Genomic DNA, 15,036 nt, shown 5'->3' with positions numbered 1-15,036 from the left:
ACTAATGAATTTGAGGGTCCACAGTCTCAAGTCTCTCTGAAGACATGGTTTACAGAAAGGTACTGAGGATTTCACTGCTGAAAAATCCAGCGTTTCTTGTAAAAGTGAAGTTTCCCCTAATTTCCACCTAATTTTTGTCTCCTGTTTATAAGTGTCCAGGCAGAGTGGCTTTGCAGTTCTCTCAGCCTGTCCTGAAAATAGAGGTGACCAGTCCGAGTAAACCAGTAGTTCCTCCTGCTCTTTCATGTGAGTCACCTTCAAGCTTTCATCTATATGGTGAGATATAAATGCCTTTGCTTTGGACCAGTTTCATCACTGTCACAGAAGGTGTCATTATTCCCTCAGCAATGTATATGACAAAGTGTCTCAGTGACTTGCTTTGAGAACGAAGTTTGGATTCGGAAAAGCAAAATCAATATATGCTCTCATGTATACTCCCAGACTCTGAGAACACTGTTATGAGATCACCCCTAAGAGTTAGGAAACAGATCATTAAAGTAATTCACTCGATATGGTTATGCCCAAGTTAATTCACTTTTCAGCCATGTAATAAGATCCCATAGGGTCATTACTTCTTTGCTTCGTCATCAAAAATAATGAGATTCATTTTTCTCAGTTTATGTGGAAATAGACACTGTCTCTTATCATCCTCAGCTGAGTGAAGCTGACAACTCCAGCAGCTCCTTTCTTGAGGTTTTCCAAGGTGAAAATCATTATTTAAAATGTGAGATTTGATGCATTAATACAAGAGGTTCAGATCGTCTTTCCCTGACAGTTAAAGCTTTTATCACTAGTAGGAAGTGTAGACGGTTGAACAACTGTGCTAATAATATTCCTTGTATATTATTTCTGGGGGAAAAAAAGAAAAGGCATTTGTCAGGTTTGTTAATAAGAGAAAAAATAGGACAAAAAATATGATGCTGAGATCAAAATGGACTGCCATCACATGTAGTATAAGTCAGTATGTTTTGCTTATGTGCTTTACAGGAACTGTCTTAAAGCATGAAGCAAGGCAGAGAGACTATAAGTTGCTTGAAGGGCCTATCAGTTTAGGAAGGGGATATGCTAGTTTCTTAGTAATGATGTACGTGCAGAATGTACATGTAGCTTCACCCATGGAAAGGCTCACCATTTCAGCAGACATCCATTGGATTATTGATTCCACATTGCATCTGGCATATAGCTGAAGAAAGACATTCTGGTGATCATTTTAGGAGCTTGTACAGACATAAACAATGATCTCTAGCATTTAAACTGATGGGACAAACTATCCAAATAATTTTGTAGATCTGGTGATTGATGATACATTTTTGTCCGTGTAACCAATTTGCTGGCTTTTCCTCTGTTATCTGACCTCCTGATTGGTATGTTCATGTGAAAGGATGGACTTGCAACACTCCTGATTTTCACACCTCAGCATGTAATGAGGTGTTAGGAATTATAGGGAGAGAGGGACCATGCTTCATATGGTAGCTTTTTCTTCTGATACTCACGCATTTAACCAAAAACTTACCTGGAATGTGGTCTGCACAGAACATGAGATAATCTCTGTGTATTTCACTTTACACAGGCTAACTTTCTATTTGAAAGTAAGATTTTCCCTGCTGTATTCCTTGCAGCAGGCTCAGAATAACACCTGTTAAACTTGTATGGTACCAGTTCATTGCTAACAAGCCCCAAGCTTACAGCAACCTTACCGTGTTGTAACATGCACCTTGGTATTTCACCTTTGTCAGGCTCCAATCAGTACTGCAGTGTCACTGGTTTTTGTTGCTTTGGACAGCGTTTTGAGGGTATTTCTGTTATCACCCTCTTGTATTTCAAATGGGTTTGCATTTTCTCCCATAAACAGTGTCCAGGGTTGAACCGCGTCCAAGTCAGTGCTTTTTTGTTTTCGTGACTAATGTGTGACTCTGTCATGGTGCAGTTAGTGATTTATTAGCTCCTTTCCTGTAGTATGCACTCTTTATCCCTTTGAAGATGCCTAAATTATATTAGCCCAGCTATTGTGTGATTATCTTATTTACCGGTACCGACTAGCTGATTCATTGGAAATGGAGAAACTGAAAAATACTGACATTTTCAGTTAAATAAAATGTCTGTTAAGAACTATCCTTATTATTACGGTATCTCTTTTTATACCATTTCATACTGTGCAGGACTTTGTTCAGGAGCATATAATTCAGCACAAAGTTATAGCGTCTGACTCCAGAATTTATTTATATTAAAGAAGCATTCTGAAATTTCAATCGCTGTCAAGACAGAGATGAACCTAGTACACAGAAAACCTTTCAGTCTACGTAATAAGAGAGGAATGCTGCAAGGGGTGAAGACAACGGGAAATATATAGAAAACGTGCCTTGTTCAGTGCGGTCATAGAAAGTATGAGGACAGACTCTTGATTTCCTGGCTTATATTTATTCTAAGTGCTGTAAGGTTTAAATTCGGGAGCATTGCTGACAGAAAGGCCTCCATTGAAGGAAAATAATATTTATAGCAACAGCAAAATTTAGAATTACCTGAACAAAGGAAGGTGGTTTTGCAGCAAAGGGACTTAGGATACTCCTTATTCCTGTGCAGGGTAGTATTTGCAGGAGCTCCACACAAGACATCACTGCCCCTCTGTCCACACAGGGAACCCAGTTCCTGGCACTGCGGGTCGTGCACAACCCATTTAATGTAGCGTTAGAATATGCTCAGGAGGCTGGTTAATAATGTGTCATGCTGGCTTTCCACGGCTCTGTTGTATGACCCACAGGGGGACCAAGAGTGCATAGCTCCTGAAACAGCTCGAGACAAGTACCCATGGACATTACTGTAGTCCTTAGTAGTAACGAATTTACAGTCTTCTTTTTACCCTTCAGTTCTGAAGAGCAGGCAGTAAAAGTTGGCTTCCTCTGATAGAAATCTAGGAGAAAAGAAGCTGACAGCCAGACCCCTTGGGGAGAACCTGTCATATTCCCAAAGGACGCTGCCTGTCTCCACGCAGCTCAGCCCACGCTTCCCGTACTAACAATATATGTAACTCAAGCACCCAGGATTCCTGTGTTAGCAGCAAAAAAGCTTTATGTAAATTCCACTTTGCAGGCAACTTTGTGAAAGATTCATTGTGCATGAGATTGCAAATAAGGAAATCTGTGTTTGAATGGTGTCTCCCCCCAGTGAGTTTGCAAAGTTGCACTGAATGTTAGTAATGCTGTACCGGTTTGTTCTTGTTAAGGAACTAATCGCTTCAGTTTGCTTGGTATAATTCCTAGCTGAGACAATAGCTGAACATAAAAGACGCTCCTTGTATATCACCTTAATTAGAAGTGACTAATTCAATGAACACAGTGTAATTAATGTCTATTATGGCATGTAAAGATCTCATGTCAACAAACAGGATAGTTTTTTCTTTCTCCTGGAACTGTAGCAGCCTGATTGCATTTGATCAATGAAATAAAAGGTATAGTTGCATTATACTGTTTGCAGGCCTTCACTGTGAACCTTAATTGCCTATTTGCTAGTGCTTAGTGTATCAGGCATAGACATCCTTAACCACAGCATTCAGCACAGTGTCTCACTGGAGGTTTACATCATCTTCTAGTCCGAGGCTATTTCTTCATTAAATTCTACTTTCAGGTGATTCTTTGAAGAGAGAGAAAAGAATAGAAAGACCAGTAAATACAGAGAGCTTGCAGTGTATCAAGTCCATTCAGCTTTCCCTGTAGAAGGGGAAAGAAAGGACTTAGTTTACAAATGTTTTTAAGTTGTGACCTTGGTTTCAGAATAACTAATTTTTGTTAATATCAAATATAAGCAAAACCACAAGGTGATGAGTCCAAGTTCCTGTTGGGCTTCCAGCTTGAATAAATAACCCACAGATATGGGAATCTTGCAGGTAGGAGCAAGGATTTCTGTTTTGAGCTATGAATTACAGATTTCTCTCCAGATGTGAGTACTAGACTTGATGCTCAGAGTAATATTTTTCTAGGCTTTATATCTGTGAAATCTAATATCCCTGGTACAGAAGAATGTGAAAACTAGTGAAGAAATGCTCTTTAGATGTCTGTTTCCTAGAAGAGAGAGCTTCAGCTCCATGATGCTGAACAGATGTTTTTGACTTTCAAGCTCTTTTAGCAAAAAGGACTTGTGATAAATTAAGAATTGTCTCTCAATTAGGCCTGATTCTGTTCTCATTTAAACTAAAGAAGGAGCAGCTCTTTTCAAGACAAGGAAATTTCATTGACACAGAAATAACAAACCAAAGAAAGAATCAGATCTTGCCATCTCATAATATTCGAAATCAATGAAATGGATTTGGGTGCGTTACTGGCAGGGTTTAAACATGAATTAAAGTGGGATAGGAAACTCCTTATTTTCAGATAAATGGAGTGGAGAAAAATGAAATTCTGCAACCCATGCAAATTGTAAAACACTTGCACACACCAGAAGATCTCACAACGAAGGAATGAACTATCTTAATGAATAATGTGCCTGAACAGAACAGAGTAGAAAATGAGTATGAATGAAGGTCATAAATAATAAAGTCACTGCAAGTGTTATCTTTTGAACTAAGATGAAAAAAGAAAATATTCAAACACGCTTACAAATGTAAGTAATGTGGAAAAGCAAGTACCGCAAGTTGTATGTGCTGTGACAGCTCAGATTCAGATAGCCCAAATGACCCTTAATTGTGTTAACCTTCAACAACATGAAAATGCCTTTCAGTTGGTAAAGACAGCTGTCTAACCAGACTTTGATGGGGTCTTCTTGTAGGCATTCTGGTCTTTTTACTGTTCATATTAGATATGCGCAATGTAGCCTCACTTGCTATATTAGAAAGAATTTATACTTAATATAGAGAAGGACTTTTCTATTTCTTTTATGGCAAATAATAATCTCCAGTGTCATATTTCTCCCTGGACACTGAAATAAAGGCCTCAAATCTTGAGAACTTTGTCAAAGTTTCCAGTGTTCTTATTCTCACCATTATCTGAGGCTCAGATGTGTCAGAACCAGAATGGACAGCAAAACCACTGTCAGCAATTGCAATTTAATGATAAACATAATCTTAATGAAATAATATATGTATGCTTAGCATGCATTTTTAAACACAGTGAAACAGGCAGCTCTCCACAGTGCACAAAAAATAAGTGGCTTCAAATCTGATCAACAAGAGGTAGTGGTAAGGAAGCTTCTTGTCTCTGCATGAACATGACATCCATTCAATTCCACTTTCCAATCTACTTTCCACTACAGATAACAGTAAAACATATGTTGACTACAGGAGAATCAGATTTAGCCTTCTAAGCATGTAGACTTTTGCTATTACAAATTATGATGGCTTGTTGGTGAAAGGGCTGGGGTTTGGACATCTTAAGATTTTATGAGTCAAACCTGTTAAAGGACATTATGAACAAAAGAGGAATCCACGAAACCATGTACCTTCTTGCTTTCTATACAGACATAACTGAACCATGACTTTCCTCAGTTAAGTCAGTTGAGTTTTTATACTCATTTTATATCTTTATTTCTCACCTAAATGCACAAACTTAACGTTACAGCTATAGCTCACTGTGTAGCAGAGATCCCATCAGAATTGAAATCTCAGTGCCAGTCACCTGCTTCATTTATTTCTTGCTGTGAGCCTAATGAGAAAACAGCCAGAGCTACCCTGAGAAATTGAGGGGAGAAATATGACTTTTCCAGAGATACCAGAAAATCCAAACTGTTCTGAACATGGGAGCCAGTAAAAGCAGCTGAACTATCAAGAAATATCATTGTGAAATAAATAATCATCTCATTCTCAGTGTGATGGGTTTAGATTGTGAGAGTCAGAGCCATAGGAAGGAAAAAGGGGAATTGGACAAAACTTATCCGAAGCCTGATGAAGTGAGTTAAAGTTTCTCTAATGGCTTCAATAGAAATTGCAGCACAACACTTTTATTCCCAACTTCCCTCAGGATGCCTATTCCCTTTGTACTGAAATTTGTTTGGTCTGAAAATTCAGCAGAAGCCATTACAAGAAGAGCTGGCTGAAAAATTATATTAAATAATCAAAATAGTTGGAAAATGTTTACCTACGGCTTTTGTAGAGTGCTTGAACTTTGATGAAAACTTTGACCACCATTGATCAGAACTCAGCTTCTTTTGGTCAAGCTCAAAATACAAGATTAAAAAAAAACCAAACCAGCCTTTATTCTCATGGCAAAGCCATTTTCTTACTAGCAGAGAAAATTAGGCATAAACTATGTGTGTTTATGACTAGTGATTTTTGGTACTTCAGTTAATCTAGGATCATTCAGAAGATTATATTGCAAAAAAGCAAAGCTGCATGCTTTTACAAATGCATTATTAAGAGCTCTCTAATGGTTCTTCACATCTGCAAAAATGGGTCATAATAGAACTCTGAATATTGCTAACATTAAAAAAAAATCACATTCTGTTTCCAATTTTAGGAAGTGCAGAAAAAAAAAACCACCGGTATTTTCCATAATTTTGACTCTGTTAAAAATATTGCCATTCTTAGTTGCAGTTGGACTAGATGACTGTTGTGGGTCCTTACAAATGAAATATATCCTAGTCTAGTCTAGCTTATTTCTATTACTAGATGATCTTAAGGTCTTTTCCAACACTAACTATTCTATGATTCCATGATTCTATTTCTATTCTTATTTGTATAGCTGGGCATTGGTTTAACATGGAAGGCACTCGATACTAGAGAGGCTTGTGGCAGCATGAGATGGCAAGGCAACTATTGTAGCAAAACTGATTTCCAAGGCTCTGGGAGAAAGCACTTATCATTTCCTAGCAGTGCTTTGTCTCCATGTAAGCAGTACTGAGCTTGAGCCTGACCAAGGGCCATCATGCTGAATAAGGTAAAAACAAAGAAGGACATCTGGTCCTGCAGAAAAACGTTAGCAATAAGTTAGAACCTGACTGATTGGATAACATGTAGGAGTTCAGTGATTACATTATTAATTTTAATGACTGTGTGTGTCAAAATGCATAGGTGATGTAAGAACTCATTTGATTGTATTTGCCAGAAAATTATAGCAAAAGGAGTAACAATTGGTGGTTCAGCTGCAGAGAGGAAGGAGTACATCTGAGCATGGGAATCCTCATGAAAGCAACATCCATTCTGGCATTGCTCCCAGGAAGAGCAAGCTGTGTGGTAACTGATCAGGTGTGTAATCTAAAAATGATTATGCTCTGCTGTTACAAGCCTGGTGGGTGATCAAATAACTCTATTGCCCTTACCTCCACCTTTGACTCCACTAATACAAAACATTGCTTTTTGCTTCTTGTGCCCTAATCTTGTGACTCAGTAAGAACAGGCATCGAGCCAGGTTGGCTTCTTGTGACACAGCTTCAAGCTGCTGTCTGGTTGTTTCCATGCTTGTTTCCACTCACCCTATGATGGATACGAATGCAGATGCATTCTGTTCTTGCTGTGCCAGTGACCACATTCTGCAGACCTTTAGGTTTGGCACCATGGGCCCCTGCAGGCTTACCAAGATTCCTCTTCTCTACAGGACCGGAATGCAATTAACACTTCTTTAGGGAGACCATCGGCTGTGCTGTGTAGATATGTGCTTAACTGCCTGGTTTCTGAGGAAAATTTATGTCTCTTGCCATTCATAGGTTTAAGAGGTAGGAAATTGCACAAAGGTTGGATAAGGAAAAATCGAAAACCTGACTTTAATTATTTTGAGGCCATTTGTCATCTCTTTTCTACATGGGTTTTTGCTTCACATGGGTTGCAGCTTCTATTACATTTACTTAGATGACATGGTACTGAGAGGCACTTGACCACTTAGGTTAGAATGACCAAGCTACAGGCAGAGGGAAGGGTTTTTGCACCTGTGTCACACAGGAGCAAAGGAAACAACATTTTTATTTCACTTTTATGCACTGTCGGATGCCAGGCTGTGCTTCATTTTAGGACATTCAGTGAGAGAATCGAGTGCAGAGATAATGGTGCCTCAGTGGGAGATGTGCCTTAGTGAAGGGTGGATAAAAGCTGACTCAGACACCAAGGTGTATGTCTGAGAGAGCCCAGGCTGCAGATGTGGATGTGCAGAGGTGAGGAAGGGGATGAGGACTTTTTTATGTTCCCAGATTTATTTTGTGTAGTGTGTCCTAGCATTTAGCCCCAGCAGTTGTCAATGAAATCCCACCTGCAGGAGGAACAAGAAAGGATGGAGGACCCAGAAGGTCCATGAAGCAGTGCCTCCACCTGCATATAGGTCCAAGACTTAAAATCTTTTTAACAGTGAGATTATATCCCCTTCTTTCTGGGACCATTAGAAGTATTCTAAGGAATTTCCGCAGCAGCTTGCTTCCTTCAGTCACACATTTATTAGCTCTGCAGAGCATTATGGTGGTCTGTTTCAAAAAAAGAAGAAGGAAGTTGAATAAGACAGAAGCTGGTAATGCTCATCAGTAAATAAAAGGAAAGAAGCAGAAATTAAAATGGAGGCAAAAGGAGGCCCTACTTTTCCTTCAGGAACATTGGAGCCCTGGGATATCCTAGGATGCACCAAACAAATAAGTTTCTTTTTGTGTCATGAGAAACATCCACTGCATTACTTTATTGAATGGTACTGATGCAGCTGCCAGGTGCCCATTTCTTCAACACTGGAAGAAAATGAACAGGTTTCTGAGAATAAGAAACTCCAAAGGCATGTGTCCTGGGTTCGGTTATACCTTAGGTATAACACAAATCACTACTGCTACCGCCAGTGATAATAATGATAAAGGAAATAACAAGGGAAGAGAATACATCATCTCACCACCAGCCGACCGATAACTCGCCCCCCCAGCCCGACCAAGCTCTGACCGATACCTCCTCCAACCCTGCAGTCTCCCAGCCCTTCCGGCTAACTCCCAGTTACATCCTGGGCATGACGTGCTGTGGTATGGAATACCTCTTTGGTCAGTTTGGGTCAGGTGTCCTGTCTCTGCTTCCTCCTGGCTTCCCCTCCTCCCTGGCAGAGCATGAGGCTCACAAAGTCCTTGGCCAAACCAAAACATCGCTTGTTATCAGCTCTGTTCCCGAGCTGAAAATCAAAACACAGCACTGCACCAGCTACCAAGAAGGGGAAAAATGACTGCTACTGCTGAACCCAGGACATTATGTCTCAGATGGAAAATAATTTTGTCTTCAGCCCTAAAAATTGGAGGAGGCAGGAAATCTTCATGTGGGGTTTTCAATGCCGTTTATTGACATCTATGCTATCATTACTGTCTACTTTGCCTAATTTGCAGAAAAATAAATACTAAAGAATGATCAGAACAGTGTACCTGATCACTTTCTTGACAGGTACTTCAGCGCTTTTGTTTTCACAAAATCATTTTGATAGGAACCACACTGTAAAGCTATTAATGTAGTTTGGAGGCAAGGACATGACAGCCAGGCTTGCAGAATGGTATCTGCTCACACTTTTAGAGTCTGGATGCTTCTTTCAGCACACTTCAGTTTAGCTGTCATTAATCCACTACAGTTTCCTGCCATGGCAACATGAAAGTCACATCCCCAGAAGGACGGTTTGGACAAATGTTTTTAAAAGTGACAATCTGCAAGTGATCACGATGAAACTTTAATTTTTTTTTCTGTCGGTTTCCACCCAAGAACGTGAATAAGCCTTTTAAGTTTTCCTTCTCTATTGCAGCGCCTAAGGCAGGAAGACCTTGTGTTCCTTCCCTCCTTGCTCACAGCAGTACAAGTTTTCAGTCCAGATGGGCTGTTGAATAATTCTGTGCTCCTCCTATCCTGCTTGTACAGAGAAGGTCCCAGGAGGAACCTTTCCACTGCCTACTGATAGCATTGCTTCTTCAGCCACATCCTGTGCAGTTGTGAGCTCTTTTCCTTGCACACTTAGGAGAGGTGAGCACGTAAAACCAAGGCCCAGAAATCTGAGTTAGATCCCAAGGTTCCTCACAGGTCCTCCCAGCTGCGTGTCATGCCTCCATGCAAGAGCACTGCCTTACTGTGTCTTCTTGCAGTGCTTAGCATGCTGGAGGCCCACCCTCCCAGGTGCCTCCAGAAAGCATTGTGATAAACGTGCAAAAAGCTTGTTATTTCAAACCTTAGAGTCATCACAAACTGTGGCTGCTTTTCAACACTTCTGTCATGTTGCTGTAGATATATATTATGAGGAAGAAAACTGGATTTTCAAGCCTTCACACTAAAAAAATATTTCTTAAAACAAAACAGCTCATTTATCCCACACGGGATAAAGCCATATATAAAAGAATAGCCTTTTGAAGCATCTTGTATTTTTTGACAGCTTTAGCCCACAGCCTTTGATTAGATAAAGGCCTTGATATTGCATTACAGCTGAATTACCTACATTATGGCAGCTGTTTGTTGCAATTGTGTTGACATGGCTAGCTTCTCCCATGAATGTATTCTGGTTTTTTCTAATCTCTTTAGCATCAGCAGCAGGACATTTTATTTGCCATTGATTTTTAAATTTAGGAGTAATTGAAGTTTAAGCGCAGTTACCTTCTTGCAACAGGGACAGGTTAATACTGTTTAAATCCTAATTATGCACTGATTAAAAGTGATTGCATTGTCGAAGTGAGCAAGGGCTACAATTTGTTTTATTCTTAAAGGCTCAGCATAGAGAATTAATTGTATTTCCAGGAAAACAGATCAACATAAAGAGGAAGCAATTACGAGTTCATTGTTGAATCATAGATTTCCTAGTAATTTTTGGAAGGTAGACAAGGTAGAGTTAACTTTGAAAGCAGATCTTGTTGACAACAAGAATTAGCCATTTAATGGTTTTGGTATTTGAGGATACAAGCTTCACCTACTGTCAGTTATATTAAGTTTTTCTTAAACAAGTAAAGCAGAAATGGGTTTGTTTTTTTTTTCATTTCATCCAGACTTGTAGTGATTTGTAGTTGCTTTGTTTTGAAATTTAATAATGAAATGGCAGCCTGCAAATTGTACTCTTATTATAAGTAGGATAAGCAAAACCAGTCTCACTTTTCCTATGAGCAGAAGTCATTTCACAACCACTGTAAAAAATAAGAAAGCACAGGAGGAAAACCAGAGCAGTAAAGTACACTTCTACAATAGTGACTGGGTGAAAACCAGAATCTAAGCAAGTTAGAGCTAGGAGTCCTGGATCTGGGCTTTGTGACTGTCACAGGCAATGTCTGAGCCAGGTCTGAATGATCCCAGATTTTGGGAAACAGTCCAGACCTGTGCCTGTACAGCATTACTTTTATTATTTATTTATACACAGGACATGTCTGTATAGTAGGAGCCATGGTTGCATCTGATCTCTCATTGGTGGAATATCAAGATTCCCAATGATGGGTAGAGGCAGTATATGCCAGCATCATGGTGGAAGCTGGTTTGGGTTTTTTTATGCTGGATCTGGGGTTTTCTTTCCTCTCTCTTTTTTCTGTAGAAAACAGTGGTTTCCTTAATTGCTTCTAGCTTGTCAGTAGCAGGAGAAATTTCAGTCATTGACAACAGAAATGGCAAACAGAAGTTGCCACTGTGCTTCTATGATTACATGAGCAATCAGCATGTGGTGCAATGCGCACAAAGCAGCTAAAACAAGAAGGTACAGAGAATTCAGCAAATAATGACTGTTTCCAGAGACACAGAGTGTTATGACAGAGAAAACTGAGACACTGTTGCTCTGGAAGCAAAGCAAACCAGTGTTCTTTCTACAGCAGTGGTATGTGTAACTTTTTGTTGCTTTGACTATCTTAGTTGTTTTTTGGTTTTATTTTTTTTTAGTGCATTATTTAGACAAAATTGGAGCTAAATACCACAGCATCCCACCCAAGGCTTTGTTATTTTTAATTCCAGTAATCCTCTATAACTTTTGAGCAGAGTCATTCTTGGTCTGTTATCCATGAAATCCAAGCCATGATGTGCTTGCTGTCTGAAGGAGTATCCTTTGAAGTACACCCACTGTTTCAATTGGTTTCATCTTGGAGAATGGGTCAGGAAGGGCTGAGATTTCTCTTCTTGTCACAGGAGTCATTAATGTCATGGTTTAAGCACAGTCAGTAACTCAGAATCATTTTGCCTCTTTGGGCTCAGCTCCTGTTGACTTCATAGCTTGCGGTACTATGTCTTGGGCACACAGGGACATGGTGTCATTGTGATCAGTGTCGTCACTCCGCAGACATGATTGTGCAACATTCATCACAGCCAGCTAAAAAGATTTTGAAGGCACCTTTTGGGCCTTAATTTTCTTTCTGACGAATGAACAGAATCTGCTGGAAGAAGGGAACATTGTTCAGGGCACCAGCTCACCTCACTGCTGCTTCACATCACTGCCAGGTTGCTAATGCTGGTCCCCAGGACACAGGGAGCTCCAGTTTTTGTCAGACTGAGAAATCTCCCAGTATTTCAGTGACAGTAGTGCAGAGAACAGTGCCACCAGTGGGTTGGGCTTCAGTATCCTGACACTTAGCAAACCGCATCAGTACTACACAGAATTCAGGAAAGGCACACACACAGAGCTCATTCGCAGGTACCTCCTTTTAGGATATTAACATGTATGGGTGGGTTTCCAATCTGTAGAACAAATTGTCACTGGGAGGGCATTGTGGTACAGGGGCTGTGTGAATTCTGCAATCTTCTTAAAAATCACTTTATCAAGTGATAGGTACAGACAGCTCACTTAGTCCTTCTTTTGAAGGACTGACCACAAAGACACCAGTCCATGACAATCATGAAGATTAAGTTTGGTTTTTAGCCGGGCTCCTTATGAAAGCAAGGGTCACACATTACTCTGCATGTCACCTAATGACTTCTGGATCCTGTTAGCCAATCCCTCCCATCATAGTAAAGGAACCGAGCTCCCAAAGTCACAGAATCACAGAATCATTAGGGTTGGAAGGGACCTTTGGAGATCACCCAGTCCAACTCCCCTGCCAAGACAGGGCCACCTGGAGCAGGTTACACAGGAAGGTGTCCCGGCGGGTTTTGAATATCTTCAGAGAGAGAGAATCCACATATAATTTAGTTCCTACACATTCTTGTCAGTTTAGTCAAAACCAGCAGCCCAAATGTCACCAGCACCATTTTTTATGCTATAAGGATGAAAACAGAGGAAAAATCAGCAGGAGAATTTTACAATTACATAAGGAGACAGTAGAAAATCTAAGTTTTATTCACTTGTAATCCATTCACTGTGGGATGCGCATCCATAACAAAGAAGGCACACAGAAACTTGTATTCTTTTTATGTTGTACTTGTCAGCTAGTTATGAAATCAAACACAGAGTTCAAGTCAAAAGGAATATTCTTGATTATGGACGAAAGAAAGGCTCAACCCCTAGTAATAACGTTAAAAGCAGTCATCAAAAATTGTGTAGCTTTAACTGAAGTATTAGATTTACTGGGGTGAATAAGTAGCAGTTCTACTGAAATAAACTGGTCAAAACCCTGCACGGTTAAATACCACTTACTGCTTCAAATAGTCTTTCAAGAAGCCACTGCCATTTTGGGGGACTCAGTGGCTCATTTCCAGACATATCCTGGTGGTACTGGAGTGAAGCCGCCTGCAATTCTGAATTCTGGTCATGGGTTTAGGTAGCAATTTCTGTCTCCTTAGTGATTTTCTGCTGTGGTTGAAACATAAACCACTTCAATGGCTCTACTCAATACTTGTTTACTGTCTCTGGAAGACTATTTCTTTTTCCCCAAACATTTCTTGAAGCATAATGATCACCAAGAGAGCTCTGAATGCCATCCATCCTGGACATTGGATCAGGATATTACAAAAAAAAATTGATTTTGCCATAGTTCTTTTTACGTGCATTAGTTTCTCAATTGCATGATTTGTAGGATCTTTCAGGCTCAATTGCTGCATTTGAGAAGATGCATAAAAAGAGTAGGTCTAACACAGGGTGGCGTGTAAGCTTAAATTTCTTCAAGGAACGCTGCTCCAAAGCCCACTGAAATAAGCAGACATTTTTTGCACTGTCTTCAATGGGATTTGTGCCAGGCTCAGAGGACATTTACATATCTCAAAGTACTGAATTAAAATCATGGAAGTGTTAATGTGCAATATATGCATAAGAACAGAATGGTGGTTAGAAATCAATATTGTAGCTTGTCTTATGAAGAAATAATAGAAATATGCTACAGGATTTATGCAGAGTGAATTAAAAAAAACAACCCAGGACCAATGTTTTGCTGTGCTCTGAAAATTAAGAGGATTCGAAGACTAATCAAAACCTTTCACACACTCTTTTTTCCCCATGTTGTAAATGGATCAAAACTTTGAGAATGTAACTCTGAGATTATTCTGTTTGCATGGATATTTTGCAATTTATAAACAAGACCTTTACTTTTTAAGCAACTTCTGTATGGAAAATAGAAATCAATTTCCCATAAAGAATTCACAGGAAGAGCTTTATGTCCAAAATGTACTTTCTATTTATTTCACCTCAGAAGGTCATCTGACCAACTTCCTTTTCAAGAAGGAGGATAAATGAAAACATATGTTTAGTTATTCAATATTTTTTATATCTTCTTGAATTTCAGTAATAGGGAGATAAGGTTGACTCAGCAACAGAGCTGTTTCCCACATCTGTTTCTGTGTTAGCTTTTTCCCCTTACTTGTACCTTGAATATTATGGAGCATCCAGCAGACATGGCTAAAGCTATGGAAGAAAATCATCTGAGGTCATAGCGCAGCGTAGTATCACTTTGTGATGAAGTATTTTTTGTTCAGAGTCAGTCACAGGCACTGACCTGGTACGCAGTGGAGATGTCAGCACGGTGCCCTCTTGCAATCTTCCTTCTCATTCAAAAGCCTTTGGTTTTTTTAGGAAGTATCTATCTTTCTTGTTAAAATGTTTCAGTAAGCAAGTGTAGCTTCTTGAATATTGCCATTTACCCACCAAGCATTTGCAGAACACTTGTGAGCTTCCCAAAGCATCCCTGAATTGATGGTGCTCTGCCGTGATTTCCAGGAAAATCCACACAACTGTAAGAAGTCAGTCAGATACCTTAGACTTACAAGGTTAGCGTTCACCAGCAGTTATGCAATATGAATACACACAC

Source organism: Pezoporus occidentalis, unplaced genomic scaffold, assembly GCF_034315485.1.
Source record: "Pezoporus occidentalis ecotype Australia unplaced genomic scaffold, CSIRO_AGI_Poc_V1 ctg127, whole genome shotgun sequence".
In the NCBI taxonomy this organism is placed as follows: Eukaryota; Metazoa; Chordata; class Aves; order Psittaciformes; family Psittacidae; genus Pezoporus; species Pezoporus occidentalis.
The sequence above is the reverse complement of the archived record's forward strand: the minus strand, read 5'-3'. Positions refer to the sequence as shown.